This window comes from Apis mellifera, linkage group LG11 (assembly GCF_003254395.2).
Source record: "Apis mellifera strain DH4 linkage group LG11, Amel_HAv3.1, whole genome shotgun sequence".
Lineage (NCBI taxonomy): Eukaryota > Metazoa > Arthropoda > Insecta > Hymenoptera > Apidae > Apis > Apis mellifera.
The window spans coordinates 8214875-8233107 of NC_037648.1; the positions used below are offsets into that span (position 1 = coordinate 8214875).

General features: G+C 20.3%; 1 protein-coding gene across 3 annotated transcripts in view; it reads left to right on the plus strand.

Annotated features, from left to right (window-relative positions):
• Positions 1–288: 288 nt before the first annotated feature.
• Positions 289–18233, plus strand: part of LOC411614 (RYamide receptor) — a 35629-nt gene continuing 17684 nt past the window's right edge. The window contains exon 1 of one of the 3 annotated variants that reach the window (XM_006564018.3): positions 289–629. The gene's annotated coding sequence lies outside the window, so the exon portion shown is untranslated. The remainder of the gene's footprint in view (positions 630–18233) is intronic. The other 2 variants (XM_006564021.3, XM_006564020.3) reach the window with 2 other exon arrangements.

The following is an 18233-nucleotide window of genomic DNA, read 5'->3' on the forward strand; positions in this document are numbered from 1 at the left end:
TTGATAATCATTATGTATGAAGAGATTGAAAAAGGGTTGGATAACTATTACAATCTAATAGAGCTTGGAATGGATAATGTTGTAATGCAAGAAGTGTGAATGGTTTATGATTAAATGAATATCGGTGTTTGGGAATTTGTTGAATAATAAATTTGTTGAATAAAATTGTTATTGTGTTTTGAAATTTATTGTGTATTAAATAAAAATTGTGACCAAATGTTAAAATTCTTAAAGTTTTTAAAATAATAAAGTTCTTTTATCGTAGTTTAAAGAAAAATTTATTTTTCGTTATATATATTGATGAATATATTATTTTACTTTTGAACATAAAACAATATGGATATTTACCTAAAAGATGATCGAAAAATTTTTTTTGAAAAATTCATGACATAAAAAAATGAGTATTAAAGTAAAAATATAAAAATTAAAAGTGATATAAGGAAATGGATGCGAAGGAATTGATATATATATATAGTGAGAATCGATCATATGCTTTTCAATAATATTATATATATATTCTCGTGTGAACCGTGAAACTTTCAAGTTGAAGGATAAAAAGGAAAGAGCGACAAATCAATTAAGAAAGAATATGCTTGTGATCGTGTAAGTAAGTTCAACATCGTGGCAAGGTATGGTGGTTTAACTACTTTTTTCCTTGTCCTCTTATTCTTATCTTTTTTAGAAACTTTTTCTCTTTAAAAGATAAGCATCAGTGCATGAAATTGCATTTAAATAATCGAAACGATTCGGGACAATATTTTTTACATTGGATATTAATGCATATAATTGAATAATAATTATATTTACATTTTCGATTATAGTATTGACATTATTAATTTATTTTCGAAGTGTTGATGATTTAATTATGAATGAATTATGAATATGTAATATCCATTATCAATGTTTATATTACTTTTTTATTCTATTTTAATATGAAGATTTTTTTCCACAAATATTTAATTAAATTATCAGAGATAAAAGTTTGAATAACAAGTATTATTAGATATTAGAATTAAATTTATATTAATTGGAACTAATTTCACTCTTTATGAAATTTAATTATATTTTTTAAATGTTTTTGTAAAATAAGATTAAAATCTCGATTGATAATTTAATAATTTTTCTTGTAAAATAAATTTTTATCTTTTTATATAAATTCAAAATGTTTCTTTTTTTATTATAAATTCGAATAATTACAATTAAATCGTATAATTTGAACAAATCTTTTACTTGAATAATGCTATTTATACATATGTGATAATAATTGCATTATTGTTTTAATTTTTTTTAAGATAATATTTAAAATAAATATTTATATATAATATTTTATTTATTTTCGTTAAAAATACTTTTATATATTATATTACAAACAAATTATCATTGATTCGACATTACAATATATTGCTTTTTTAATTATTTAAAAATTTTTTTTTATCAATAAATATTATATATAATCTAATATAATCTAAATATATCTGTAATCAATTTCAAGTTCAGCTATGAATGACAATTTTTTTCTTAAACACGATACAATTGTATGTTAAAATTGCGTTGAATAAGGTATCATAATTAACCTAGTAGGAAATCAAGCTCATTGAAATGCAATGCACAGCAATGTCATTCTCAGTTTGAAAAAATTCAACATAGCTTTTATTTATTTATTCCTTTTTTTAAAATCTACATATGAAAACGTTAAGCATGAATTTCAATTAAAATATAGACGTTAAAATTATTTTTTATTCGTGACCGAAATTAAATTCAATTAAAAAAAATAATATTACGTTAGCTAAAAGACTACAAGAAAAGATTTTGTATTTAATGAAATAATTAATATCATAATTGTCAACATAAGAAATTTCTAAAAATCTAATTTCCGAAAATAAAAAAATCTAATTTTCGAAAATAAAAAATATAAAGAATATAAATGGAATGGAAATTGTATAAAGTATGAAATTTAAAATTCAAGAAAAAATTATTAAACTAAATCTACACGAGAAATCGTGACTGAAAAAATTCTTTCTGAAACGGTGTAATATTAATTCAATTAAATATGCGCACTTGAAAGATATAAATAATTTCTTTTGAAAATAGTTAAAATTTACTTAAAAAAATTAAAATACTATATAATCGATTTATTGTCTACATGAAATATTAAAAATAATGAAAAAAATAAAATTGTTTCATTTCCCATAAATCTTGTCAATCCGTTTAATTTTTCATCTTCGAATTATAATATTTTTTTTTATTTTCATCCTCAGAAGGATGATTTCCATCGTTTTTTAAATTCGGTCCAGATTATCTGAAAAGTCTACTTCATTAACGATTACTCATCCATGATTCTCTTATTTGAACTTGGGAATATCTGGATGGAAAAGAGATACGATCGAAAGAAGGATAAAAAATTATAAGAGAAAATTTGCAGGAATGACGATAGCTAATAAAAGCTTTTTTTTTTTTACTCTCTTATCCCTTCCTTTAAAAGATTTTATCGCTCTTTAACGCGCACAATCGGTTTACTCGTATTCGAGGAAATTTCTCTGCCACGAATATAAAGGATCACAGTTACACGTTTCATTGGAACGTTAAAAAATAATCCGTGGATTTAAGTTGGAAGGTCAATAAAGGATATCCAAGTCGACATATAAGATTCTTAAGATCGTCAAAGAAATTTTTCTTTTACGAATATCGTAAAATTGTCAGGAATCGGGCTATTTTTCTCTAGTTGCGTATCAAACGATCCCTCGAGACGAACTGCATCTGGATACTACGGAAAAATTTACATTTTCAATGTCTCTTGCCTTGTCGTAGATCATCGTTTATTTTTGGAATACTTGAAGTTCATACATATAAGAATTATATAATTTAACCATGTCTTGAATCTCTCAAATTCAATTTTTTACATAATTATTTAGATTTTTGTCTTTCATCTAATTTTTTATAAAAAACATTTTATAAATAAACAGAAATTATATAAATATTTATTTAAAGGATAAATTTTTCAATTTTGCATTGAAATAATAATTTATAATAAGAAGGAATGATTATTTACAATATAATATTTTATATAATTATATTTAATCTTACATTGATCAATAATTAAAAAAAAAGGAATGTCTGAAAATTTGTGAAATGGATACAAGATATATTTTAAGTAATTTTTGCATGCTATAGAATAGATTGATAAAATTTAATAAATCATATTTTTAAAAATTGTTACATATATTTGTATTTATTATATCAAGAAGAATACTTAGTTAATTAATAATTTCAAATGCACATTAATTTTAATATTAAATATATCGGTTTTAAAATAACTTTTAAAATAACATTTCAATTATCGTAAAAGTGCAAATATTATCTATTATTTCAAATAAAATTTAATAATAAATTAATATAAAGAATAATACAATATTATTTTATCTAAAAGCATATATGAAAAAGATATTAATCTCTTCATAATTTTTAAATTAAAGTGCTTCAATTAATTGAAATATTTATATTAATTTTTTTAATATTTGTGAAATTTTTAATACCGTTAATATTGCATCAAATATTATTTTAAATTCATTTAAAAATTATTTAAATAATTCTATGTTCTAATTTTTAATAGTAAATAAATTAATTATTATTATTTTTAAAAGCATAAATAATTATTCGACAATAAATATAATGTACAAAATTCATATGGCAATTCGTACATTGAAGATTATATTTATAGTAGAAGAAAGTAAAATAAAGTAATACTATATTATACAATACTTATACAAATGCAATTAAATATCCTAAAAAGAAAATATTTTATATCGATTGAATTCAATTATTATTAATTCTTTTTGAATAGAATTCATAGGTTAAATTATTCAACTTAATTCACGCAAAAATTATTTATTTAGAGGAAGAATATTTAGAGGTAACTTAACTTAACTTAACTTAACTTAAGCTATATATATTTTTAAATATTATTGTTATAATCTTTTTAATCAAAAAATATTACAATACTAATCAAAAAAGTTAACATCATTTTTTTTTTAATTTAATTTAATCAGGCAGCTAAATACCGACTAAACGATAATAAATCGACTCATGTTTTATCGTCTCTGTTTTATTTTTTATCCGAAACGAAACATTAAATGAAAATAAATAAAAATAAATCCTTTTTATTAAATTCAAGATAAAATCAAGAAAAATATTTTTTTTTCAAAACGATGATTCAAGTTGCTCATGCATTAAAATCATAATCGCGATAATAAATGCAACGTTAAAGAAAAGAGACGTTATTTCGTATGCAAATTAACGAGATTTGATAGAATCCCCCGTTTCTCATACAAAAATAATTACATGAAATTTTATTATGAAATCAATGTTTCTTGTTCCAGTTTAATTTTCTTACATAATCAAAGACTTTCTATTAAATCAAACGAAGTTGTGTTCAAACTTTCAAAGTCTCAAATTACTTCTTAAATTATTACTTACTTCTAATTACTTCTTAAATGTAAATTAATAGAATTCAATAAAATTGTGCATATCTCGTGCACAAAATAAAATAATTTCATGGAAAATAATTAAGTGATTATGATGAAAGTTATAATAAGTTATATTTAAATTATTTTTACAGAAGAAAGAATTTCCATCTGTAACTTTTAATAGATCTTTTATGTAACTCCTCTTCAAAATAATTTTAATCTAAATTCCTGTTCATACTTGTAAGGGACATCTTCTTACAATTTACAATCTACGAACAAAGTAAAATTGTACTTTTAAATTCTTCCAAGAATAATTTTTCTTCTTTCTATTTATAGTCATTTTACATTCTTCAAAATTATTTATTTGATTTGCAAATATTTTCGATCTTCGCAGGAAAAGCAAATAATTTTCATTAATCTCTGTGCTTGTGTTTGTCGATCAGAAGCGAGTTATGGAAGCTGGAACTTTAAATATTTATTATTTGCCATAAAACAAAGATTACGCATATACTATAAAAAGGAAACTAATTCTTGCTCATCGATTATTTATTATATTATATATATTGATATAGTTTATAAATAACTTATAAAGATATGAGAATAAAAATATGAAAAGCATAAATAAAATAAAATATATAAGTAAATATGTATTTGTAAAAGAATATTTTTTAAAAAGAAGTCCTTATTTAAATACTTTGTAAAAGAAAAATAAATTTATTTATATAGAAATAGGATAGATATTAAAAATGTAATTCTTTAAAATATTCAAAGATTTGAAATAATTTTCAAAGAAATATTTCTAAATAAAAATTCTTATTTAGAAATATCGAATTTCAAATCAAAGGAAAAGATTTGAAATCTTTTAAATATCAATGAGAAATTTAATTTATAAATATCTGAATAAAGAATAAAAAAATTAATAAGTACTTTGGACAAATGATAAAAGATAAAGATGTATTTGATATGCAGTAAAAGATAAAACAACAATACAATGAATAAACATATATCATGATGAAGAAACAGAAGAGATATAATAATAAATACTTAAATGACTGAAAAATATCATCATATCAGACATAAATTATTTGGAAAATAAAAATTGATATGATATATTCATTTGATTTATTTCAATACACGATTGAAAGGAGACACTTGTGTTTTAAAGAATTCGTTCTTTTCACAATGATCGCATTAAAATTTCTGCACGAGACATCGCGTGTCGTGGCATGAAATATCCACATTGAACATTTTGTATGTGCATGCACATATACTATGTCAGATCGATTAATTAGAATCGCGTGTGTTTATTTTAGACTTGCTTTAATAAGTGGCATAGAGACACACACGTGTCTTTGCTTTATGCCAAGGGATCAACTATGTTTTAGATACTTTATATACTTTGTATACTTTTAGTTTTCACAATCGATATATTATTGTTCGAGAAAATTGAATAACAAGATTCGTAACAAGAATAATTTTAATTAATTTTATTGATTATGAAGACACTTTTACAATAATGATATTTGATTATATATTGTTTTTTTTTGTATAATGTAATACGTATATTTTTTTTAATAATAATGCACAATATTAATATCATTAAAATTTAAATTAAATATTTTTAAATATTTTTTTGTTCTCTTGAAAAGAAAATGAAAATTGAGAAGCATTGCTTTTTATATGAAAAGTATTTGAATATTTTTTTATTCTATAATGAAATGTTAAAATTCAATTTTTAATAAAATTTTTTGAATATATAGAGATGTAAAAGGTAAACACATACTTCGTGTATGAAATATCATTTTAAGAAAACCATTGTTCAGTATGCTTTTCATTTTTTAAATATAACTTTAATAATGATTCGAAACAGAATACAATTTTAAATTATCAGAATTCGATACTTTATTATCCTGTATTGAAAAGAATTCTTAAAATTGTATTTAAAAAGATATTGGATTTTATGGATTGATATCATCCTCTCAAAGAAATTTCCCATATAAATTTTCTTTTTTTAATCTTCAAAGCTTGAAGCAAATATATATAAAATTCATATATAATATATAACATAATCTTCAAACATATAAAAATTTAATCCATGAATCCATCACACTTTATTTATCAAAAAAAAAAAAATCCAATTTCTTTTAAAACAAGTAAACTCAATTTTTTAACAATAATACAATAAACATATTATATATAAAATTCAACTAGAAATCAATAAAGAAAAAAGACAAAATGAATAAAATTGAATAGTCCTTTTTTTAATCATCTTCTTTCAAAGTGTCTTTAGATTCAACAATCATCCTCAGATTTATATTTTTTCCCAAGATGATTTATTTTTCCTCTCTTGAATCCTACAAAGAAAGAAAAAAATGAATTCCTAGTATATCCTGGATATCACACGTGATGAAATTCTGCGAAGAAAAAAACCTAATTCTCGGATATTTATCGAGATAAGATGACGATCTTCAACCTGTGCGAACAATGCTCGAATGCACACGGCCACAGATAACTCGAATCAGGCCAAGAATAATATTACAGTCTGAGAAGCATTACGAAATATTGATCATTTATCCTGAACGACCGTCCTCAATATAATTTAATAGCACATACCATGGTACGATCGAGTATTACGCGTTGATGCTTGTCATGTTACTAAGGTTTATGCATGGATAGATGCATGGATAATGTTTCTAAAATTTGTAAACTGCTTACTAATAGATGTGAAATCAATCCACATGCTCTTATTGGATAAATATTCATCGAATGTTCGATTAATTTCCGGATGAATGAAAAGAGGAGGGTATTTGGGATAAGATCTATACAGGATGAGAAAAAAAAGGTAATTTATAGAGTGTAGAAGGGGATGTTGATAACATTTATCGCTTTAACTTTGACTTGGAAAGATGGATAGAAAATTTATTGATTTATTTTTGTCTCTTTTTGAGACATGATGTTTGATAAACAGAATTGAAAAATATAAATTGTAATGTAAGGATATTATATATAATTATGTATAATAAATGTTTATGTTTTTTTAATGTGATTTATATCTTGTATATTTTAGAATGGTAGTATTGTTAAAAAATTTTATACATACCATTAATTACCTTAAATGATCAATTAATCAATGATTTAGAATTATGTTATCTTTAAAAATCTTTCGTGAAAAAATTATTACATAGTTAAAAGCATTATATAGTTATATATTTTACATTATATAGTTTAAAGCATTATAAATTATAGATTAATTAATTGAATCTGGTTGATAAAAACTGAATTATAATTAATTAGTATAATTATTATATATATATTTATATTATTATATAATTGATTAATTTAAATTAATTAATTACATTTAATTAAATTAATTAAATACAACAACATATCTTAAATGCTTAAGTTATTATTCTTTGCTATCTAAGAAGATTCTTATAAAAAATTTATCAAAATAAATAAAATTAATTTTATTCTATAGTTTTCTATTTATAACAGTAAATTTATAATAATAAAGATAATAACAAAATTTACAGCAGTATATATTCAAAGAATAGCAAAGAAAATCAACTCAAATTTTTGTAACAAATAACGATCGTTTTTATAGGATTATCGTGATTGTGATTCATGAGTGACATTTTAACAGAGAGAAAAACATAAGATACTAGATTTTATTGGAATTTTTTATTGAAACATTCTTGCGAACTGTTAGTAGGCGTAGGCCTGAATTGATATTTATTTTAATAGAATAAAATATGACGAAATCATATTTCACGTTATTGCAAAAAAAACTTATTTTATTCCTTGGATTTAAAAATATAATATACTTATATATAGTTGCTATTAAAAATATCAAATAAAAATTAATTTTTATAAATAAAATTTAATAAATTAAAGAAAATGCACTAAAAAATTAGTTTTATGAAATTATAGAATAAAAATAATCAGGGAAATATATCAATCATTTCTTTAAGTTTACTTTATGAGATATTTAAAATTTTTCCATTATTAGATACATATTATTATGAACATGTACTATGTATATATATAAATAAAATCTCTAATAGTTTACAGATAAAATATATAAATTGAAATATTATATTTTAAGAATTGAATATATTTGAATACCACAAAAAAAATTTTTAATATCATATAACTTTCTAATTTTCACAAAAAGACATTAAATATCTATATTAAATATAAATTTGTAAAGTTATTATAGATTTATCTTTTGAATATTAAAATTTAAATAATATTATGATATTATTATATATGATATATTATGATATTATTAATTATATATTATTTTATTATAAAGTATTTCTCATAATACTTATAATAAGTTTTTTCAAAATATACATAATAGAAAGATTGTTTTAGATCAACATATTATTGTTTCATGTAGAAATTGTGTATTACTCTCATATATAACTTCTCTTTAAATATCGTAAACAAGGATTATATTTTGCTTTTCATTAGTACGAATTCATCGTTATATATAATTGCTAAAGATTGTATTCATGCAGAATAATATAAATAGAGATTTATTTAAATTTTATTTAAATTTTAATTTACATAGCAACATAATATTGTTAAATTTAATATTAATTTATTCGTAAATCTTAAATATTTTTATATTCTAAAAATTCTAACAAAATTTCGTAACATATTCTAAAAAAAATAAGTTGAGAAACACCGATATATATTATAATAATTATTTAAACATTGCTTCTTTGAATTGCATAATAAAATATTTCACTATATAAAAAAAGCTCAAAGCTTCATCATAATAAAATACAGAACAGATATTGGTTTTTGTACCGTATAACCCTTTTCATGTCGTACTTTATTTAAAATATTTCCTTTTGTGAAACAAAGAATATTAAAAGAATCCCAGATCGAAATATATATATTAAAATAAGATAGTATTATTGGATAAAAGACTTCACGTACGATTTAAATTTTTCTTTTTTTCTTTTTTATGTTATATACACGTAGCAAAAACCTATGATAAAGTCGTAAATTTATATCGTAGTTATGTACACTTATTCAATAATTGTACATGATATTCGAATTTTAATAGAAAATATTTAAATATTCATTTCTACATCCTCATTTTCCAATTTCTTTTTTTTTTTTAATTTCTTATCTTTCAATCTTCTAATTTTTTTATCTGAATCAGATATTCATTTTCGTTATTGCAAATATAAAATTTTTATAATTTTTCTTTGAACATTGAAATGCTTTAAAGTAAATCTTCATCTAGATGAAGTAAATTCTTGTTGAAAAATATTTCGTCATTCCTAACAGCGATGCATACTCATAGGGCAAAAGAGGAGAACATCGATCAGAAAAAGTAAATCTCTAGTACAAGTAAAGTCGCTTAAATTACTATCACGTAAAATTGAAAATATACAGGATTATCGTTCAACTTATGCAAAAATGATTTAAAATAAAATTCCAATCAGGATAATATTTAATTTCTAAAAACACGAAAAACGAAAAATTTAAAATTTTTATAATTTAACAATTTTAGAAATTTTCAAATTTCGAAGCTTAAAATAAAAATTATTGAGAAAGTTTTCAAATTTTCAAATTTCAAACTATAAATTATTTAAAATGTGATTACTTAGCAAACAATACGTTCACAATTTTTTATTTATCATATATAATTTGATAATAGTTATCAAATTAATCTTATTATTAATAATCATTATGCATGAAATCTATTTTCATTATATATTACTTAATGAATTTCATAATATGAGAATAAAATGTAGAATTTGGCAAAAAAATGTTTCGTTGGAAAATAAACATGTGTACAAATTGTTTTATATATAGTTCAAAAACCTTTTCAAAATTCGCACATTTTCCAGCATGAATGTGTTCTTCTAAATTGCTCATCGAATTACCGAAACCGAGAATACGAAACCTTAATGTTCAATGCGATCTTATTTCAAAGCGTAGCTTTCAAATGAAACAAGGTACTAGAACTACCAAGAAACCTTTCGAAGATATTGATATATAGCTCCAGAAACTTTCTAGCTCGCGCCAGTTTCGAATAGAATAAATTCTGATTTGAAGAATATATTTTAACAGCAAAAATATAAAAATTTTTCACTTTACAAGAATTTATATAAAAAGCTTTTAATTTTTGAAAATATAATTTTTAGATTATTAAAAAAGTATATATATCGAGTACAAAGTGCAAAAAAATATTCGTTTTAAACATAAAAGAATGTAGAAATTATATTTATTACAATAATTAGTTTCTTTTTATTGAAAATAAAGGAGTGAAGAATTTCAACATGATGAATTTTTAAATAAATTGTATACTAACAAGATAAAATTTAAATAAAAATTTGAATAAAATACAAAATTATTTTAAAAATTTATACATGGCAAAAAAGTAATAGATTTGAATAATATTTTATTTTTAATTTTAGAGAAAAGTAGAATACTTCGTTATAAAATTAAAAGTGCAAAAGGTTTTTACATCAATTTTTGAAAATAAGAAAATTCTAAGAATAAAGTTTATCAAATATACTAAAAGTATAATATATATGTATAATATACATGTTAATTTGCTTCTTCACTTTAATTTAATTATAACTTATCTCGAGCGTAATGCATACTTTCTCAAGAAGTCGTAATTATAAATAAAAATAGATAATGAAATTATTTTAATAAGATCAACATAATTTGCAGTATTTTTTATTTTGGTTTTGAAAATTATATCAAAACTTTGAATATGATTCAGTTATCAATATATTAAATATAAAAATATGATGTAGAAGAAAAGGTTAATAATCTTGTATAAAAAAATGTCATTCTAATAACGAATAAAAGTCATAAAAATTTGTATTAAATGTAAAAAGTAAATAATTTTTAAATATTTTTTCATAAATTAACATTAAGTAACATTATTCTACATTTGATATAAAAATACAATACAGAATTAATATTAACACAGAAGTAATATAATTAATTAAACTATTAAATAAATTAATAACTAATAATTACATTAATATAAAATAATTATATAATAAAATTATTAAACTGAAAGCAATTATTTATTAATCAATGAATATTAATTACGAATTTTATATGTAATTAATGAAAATAAATATTAATTTATTTATACAAATTATTATAATTATTTATTAATTATTTTATATTTATATATTATAATTTTATAGATCATTAAATGATTAAATTACCAATTAATTTAAATAATAATATGAATATTAAATTTACCAATCAGTTAAAAAAGCATCAGAAAAAAGTATTTGATGTAATTCAATGCAATTCAAAAACGATAAATACATACAAACGCAAAAATAACAAATTATACAGCATGATATGGTAGGTACATGAAAAGGATTGAAATATTAGAAACGAGAAGTATTTTCATTACTTATATAGATATGTCGACTTTTTAAATCGCTTTCAATTTTAATAGAATTTTATCGTGTACGAAGTTAAACTGTCGAAGATAGTTTAGCAATAGAAATTTCCATTTCCTCTCTTTACTCAAATTTGGTTATTTTTTTCACCATTTTATTCAACGTTTTCCACGAATGACATGTTGATACATGTAAAAATTTTTCGAAGAAAAAAAATTTTTAATCGCTTGAATATTATAAATTATATTATAAAATTATAACGAATTTCTTCAAATTTAGAAGACAATTTAATTAATCTGAAAATTATATCAATTTATTTGGAAATAAACTTATTTATAAATAAATTTAATATTTATGATTAAATTTAATAATTTAATATTTAGAATTGTCTTAATTTTAATATTAAGTTAATTATAATTTTAATATTTTTATACATATCATTTTAATCATTTTAATCTTATCATATAATTTTATATTATGATTTAGTAATTGTATTATTGATTTTGTTATTAAACTATCAATATAGAAAATAAAAAAGAAGCAAATTGTTCACAAATTTCAAATATTTATTCAATTAAATGCATTAATCAATACAACTTTTTTAATAAAAATTATGAAATGAACACTTTTCAAAAATTTATAGAAAAACAGTAAAATAAAACACTAAATTGTAACAATTTTTATCTCAATTAAAAAAGTTATACATATAAATTCAAACTGTCGAAAATTGTGTTTTACGTGAATTTCGAAAATATAAAAGTTATCAGAGTGCGAATTTCTTTAATCGATTATAAAGTACTAGATGTAAATTCATTCGGCTTAATACAGATCCTACTAGTATACTTGCTCTTCTTTGTAGATTAAAACTAAAATGTTGGTATTCCGGATGAAAATCGAATTTACTCAGGAAGCTTAACCGCAATCGAGATGATTCGAATCGTTTTAACGATTACTCCCGCCGGAATCCAATAACAGTAGATCAATATCCGCAGAAAAAAAGGAAAATACTAATAAGAAAATGTAAAGATTCTCTATTATTACAATTAAGATTTAAGAAATTTATACAATATTTACGAAATTTATGCAATATTTACGCGATAATATAAATTTATTAAATTTATGCAATAATCGTAATAAAAAAAAATATTCCAGATATAATAATAATATTAATTTATTAATCCATGAAACATTTTCTGAAATAGTTGCAAATAACTTTTATAAAGAAATCTTATTGAAATCAAGAAATTGATATGTTCTCAATTTCCTGAACGTATTCAGAAAATGGAGAAGCTATGCCCTTGAGCATTTCTATTATTTCTAAGAAAATAAATATAACTCGGAAATTTCTGTCTATGCATATAATTTTATACACGATGGAAAAATGTCGAGATATTGAACGAAATCGATTTCGAATTGCGAACATGTAATTCTCTCAAATTTACTATTATGGAAAACGATATTACATAACATTGTTAAATTTCTAGAATATTAGAACAGACATATATATATATATTTTCGTGAATGAATGAAATTGTAATCCTTCTTCATACAAACAATCGAATTCGTAACATTCATTGATCTATAATAAATCCAAATAGAATTCATTTGGAAAGGATTAAATAAATTTGCAAAAATATCTCTATTCTTGGAAAAAATTTTAATCTTTCATATAAATGATACCATTTTTCATTTTAAAAGAAAATTATATTTGTTTGATATTAATCAAACGAAATAGTATGAAGGAAGTAAATGGAAAATTTAAAGAGTAATTCTAAAAATTAAAACGAACACAAAAATTGATATTTAAAAATGTCAGATTGATATTTAAAATTCATTTATTTTTATGCAAATATATATTTTTCGTATTACATACGTTTTTGTATATTTTGTATAAATGGTATAAATATTCGATTATATTTATTTAAAAATTACGAAATCCATAAAATCGAACGATTAATAAAATCATTATAAACAATATTTTTTTAAAAATAAAAAAATATCTATCGTAATTTACTTCAAGGTTGGATTAAATTGTATTAAAATTAGGAAAATTTTAAATCATTATAACTTCAAAGATAATTTTTGATTAACAAAAGATTATTAGACTTCTTGTCTTTTAAAATGTTTTTTTATTCATCTCGGATTTATAATTTCCGAGATATCATCGTGTGAAGAAAAGAGAAATTTTTAACTGTTTATTATTTCTATCCTTGCTTCGGATCTTTCGCTCGCATCTCGTCTCATTGACCTATCTCAAATTCCAGACGAGCGACAGACATAATTCCTTGAAGAACAAAGTTCACGTTTTCAAGGAAAAAATATCATGGATTCATTCATAATTTAAATTTTTTATAGATATTATGATATAATATATCATTTATATCTCGGCAACGAATTGAGATATCGAGATAAAACAAAATATGACTTCAAGGTTATATTGCCTTTAATTTTTGAATAGATTTCGATATCAAATTTTTCAATTTTTTTTTTCTACAGAAAAAAATCGAAGTTTTGTTTGGTTGCAATGATTTATTTTCGTGAAATAAATTATAAAGAGATATAAGTAATATCTTATGTACATAATATAGTGTATTATGGATTTTTTGTATATTAATTAAATATGTTTTCAGTTATATAAAAAATCTTACATAAAAAGTGTAATAACAAATAATTTAATTTTACAATAATGAAGCGAGACAAAAATAATTATATAATAGATAAATATGTATTATAAATATTATACAAATCAGAAAGTTATGAATAATAAAATGAATTATAAAAAGAATAATGGAATTACATTATATATAATAGGAAAATAAAGTATGATGTGAGAAAATTTATTGTTATAATTGTATTTATAATATCCTATATTATATTTTCATATTTAAATGAATTACAAAGAATATAAATAATGATATCTCTTATTATTTTTTTTCTATTCTTGTTTCTTTCTTGTTTTAATTTCATACAATTTGAACGTACAAAAGAATGTAGGTTTTTCGAAAAATATTCTGTAAATAATCACAATGAAAAAGTGAATTCAATCAAATTAAAACTTGAAAGTTATAATTTTTTTATTTGAAATATTTGATATAAATGTTTATCAATATATTCATCTAATATAAATTTCAAATTGTTTATAAATAATAAATAATAAATAAGCACATGTTACAGAATCAACTTTCTTATCCCATAAATATATTAACTTTACATCTATCCTTTACATTTTCTTTTAAAATTTAAAATACTTAAATTATTAATATTAAAACAATATATTGTAAATATTTATTTTATTTAAAGAAAAAAATATATACGAATAAACGAAATGGATTGACGAAAAGACTAAAGAAAGATAAAGTAGTCGAAATATCTCATGAAAAAGATAAATTTGAATAGATTCGAATATTTATGGATGAAAGCTACGAAAGGAAAGAGGATAAAATTGATTGGATGATATGTTGATATATGTATATATAAGATATATGTGTATACATTGACGAAATAAAGAAAAAAACAATGTAATATGATCACCTGCCATTATTTATTCTAGATTTATATTGATACAAGAAAAAACGATTGGAATATGTTGATTATAAAGGAACAAGAAAACAGAATATTGTGATAAAAAAGCGGACAGTATATGAAAAATTTATTTCCATTTAAGAATTTGCTAATATTATTTATTTTATGTATTTTCTCAGTTATTTTTTAATAAGGAATATTCGTCTAATACTGATACTGAGAAAATAAATGCAATTTAAAATAATTGAGAATGATTTTTTTTCAATGTACATAAATATGAAATTGTGTTTATTTTTTATTTTTCAATTTTCGTTTTCATTGAAAAATTAAATAAGTATACACATTTTTTTTAAATTTTTTGATTTTTAATAACAAATTATGAAAATTCAATTTTATTAAATGAAAAATAATGTTATTATTATCATTATATACATATACAAATAAAAAATATATGCATACGTTATTATTTTTAATGAAATATTTTTTTTATCGTGCCCTATTTTATTTTCATAATATAAAATTCTTATCATTATATCATATAAAAATATTAATAAATAATAAGAAATGTAATATATTCTATAATAAATACAATTTATAATCATTCTGAAGGAAAAATATTTACAATTATAATAATTTCGAATGTATAGATTATATATAAGAAATTAAAAATAAATCTTTAAAATGTATAAAAAATGAAAATGTATTAAAATTGAAATGAATTTACTTTGACTGTACTTGTTTTTTATCTTTTTGTATTTATTCGTTTGTTCTGAACAATTTTATTTTTTTATTTCATTTCATTTCTGTTGAAAAGATTCAAATTTTGAGAAAAGAGAGAGAGAGAGAAAGAGAGAGAAAGACATGATATACTTTTATTAACAACGAGATATTAAGATATTATAATCGATAGTATGAATTATTAGATACAGATTAATTTTAATATAAATTATTACAGATTAACATCACGAAGTGAGATTTTTATCTATTATTGAAGGAATTAATTCAAAATCTTTAATAGAAATAACATTGAAAAGCAAAATGATTTTGAAATCACTATTTTAAATTACTACTACTTTAAATTATCTGTTACTTTAAATTTACATATTATTCCAATTATTTCAATTTGTATAAATATCTTATCATTGAATTTAATTTGAAATAAACACTGAAATAAAGATTTATTTTATTTTTAAATAATTTTTTCTTTGAAATATCAGTTCATGAGTTTTTCCTCTTAAAAGAAAAAATAAGTATTTAAAGTTTTAATCATACTTTTACATTATATTACTTTACATATTTAATCATGTTGTTTTAAAAAAAGAATAATATTGTTCATTTTTAATCATTACTTCTTTTTTTTTTATTTTTCTTTCTTCTTAAAAAGAAAAAAATAAATGAAATAAAAATAATTGATTCATCCAATTACAAAAGTACAAATATTTTTTCTTTTTTGATAAAATTCTTTACTGTCTAGATTCATTTAATTAATTTTCATACTGCGTTATAAATAATTTTCGTACTGCGAATAAATAATCTGCATTAATAATATTGAAATTTCTTTACTGATCTGACATTTTTAATTTACAATTTAAAAAAATTTTTAAGTATTTATTAATTATTATTATTTATCAATAATATTATGTTACAGAATCTCAGGATTAATTGAGTAAAAACATTTTATAATATCGATAAATATTTGAAGAAAGAAAATTCAACAATAAAATATTACTTTGACTGTCGATGAAAATGAAAAGGCCAATTAATTTTTTTTTAATTATTACTTGACCCAAATGCTTTTTAATAATTTTATCAATTTTTTTATAATTTATAATAATGAAACATCCTACAATACTTTTGTTTTCTCTCATAATATATCAAACAATAATAATTTTTGATAAAAATAAAGTATTAAATCATATTTTTAAAAAATGGATAAAGATTTAATGAATAAAAAAAATACTAAAGCTTCGTTATATCAAATAATGAAAATAACAATAAAATTTTATAAATATTTATATCGAGATTTATAGCTTTAATATTTTTTATTCGCAATAGATATTAAATCACTGGTATTTTATATATCTATATACAGACATCTAAAAATAAATAAATATATATTAAAATAAAAAATGAAATGAATAATAAAATATAATAAAATAAATGTTACAATAATTATAAAAATATTTTTGATGATTTTTTAAATTGTGAATCTGTTATTTTAGTATAGTCATTGTATAAAAAATATCGAAAAAGTAAAAACTAACAAGCAGTCATATAATTTATATAATTACACTATATATTTTAATAAAAAATGCAATTAAAAAGCAAGAGATTTCGAACGACGAATTCTAATGGGATTTTTCAATCAATGTCGAACTCGTCATTTTCCAATTCATTGATTGCACAAATATTTGCTAAATAAATTTTCAATGATGGCAATCAAATTATCACATTCTGACAAGATAAAAATCGACTATGTTCTATTATATTAAATTCACGAAATAAATATATATGTATCTTTTAAATTATGTATAAAAAAAGATTTGATTCCATATTTAAAAATAAATCAAAAGAAAGAAATAAAATTTATTCGTTTAAAAGTTAATTTTAGTTTTACGTGAGATGGTAGTACGAGATATCTCACTTTATCTCTGTTTTATTTTATCTGATGCAAACTTAAATTGCTATAATTTAATAAATAAGTCTCAAATTATTTTTGTATATTTATATTTATATTATCTTATATACATAATGAAATAAATTAATTTTTCATGCGATATGAGAATAAACAAACATCCATAATTGCATTAGAATGAAATGAGATGAAGCTTCAAAGATCAAATTT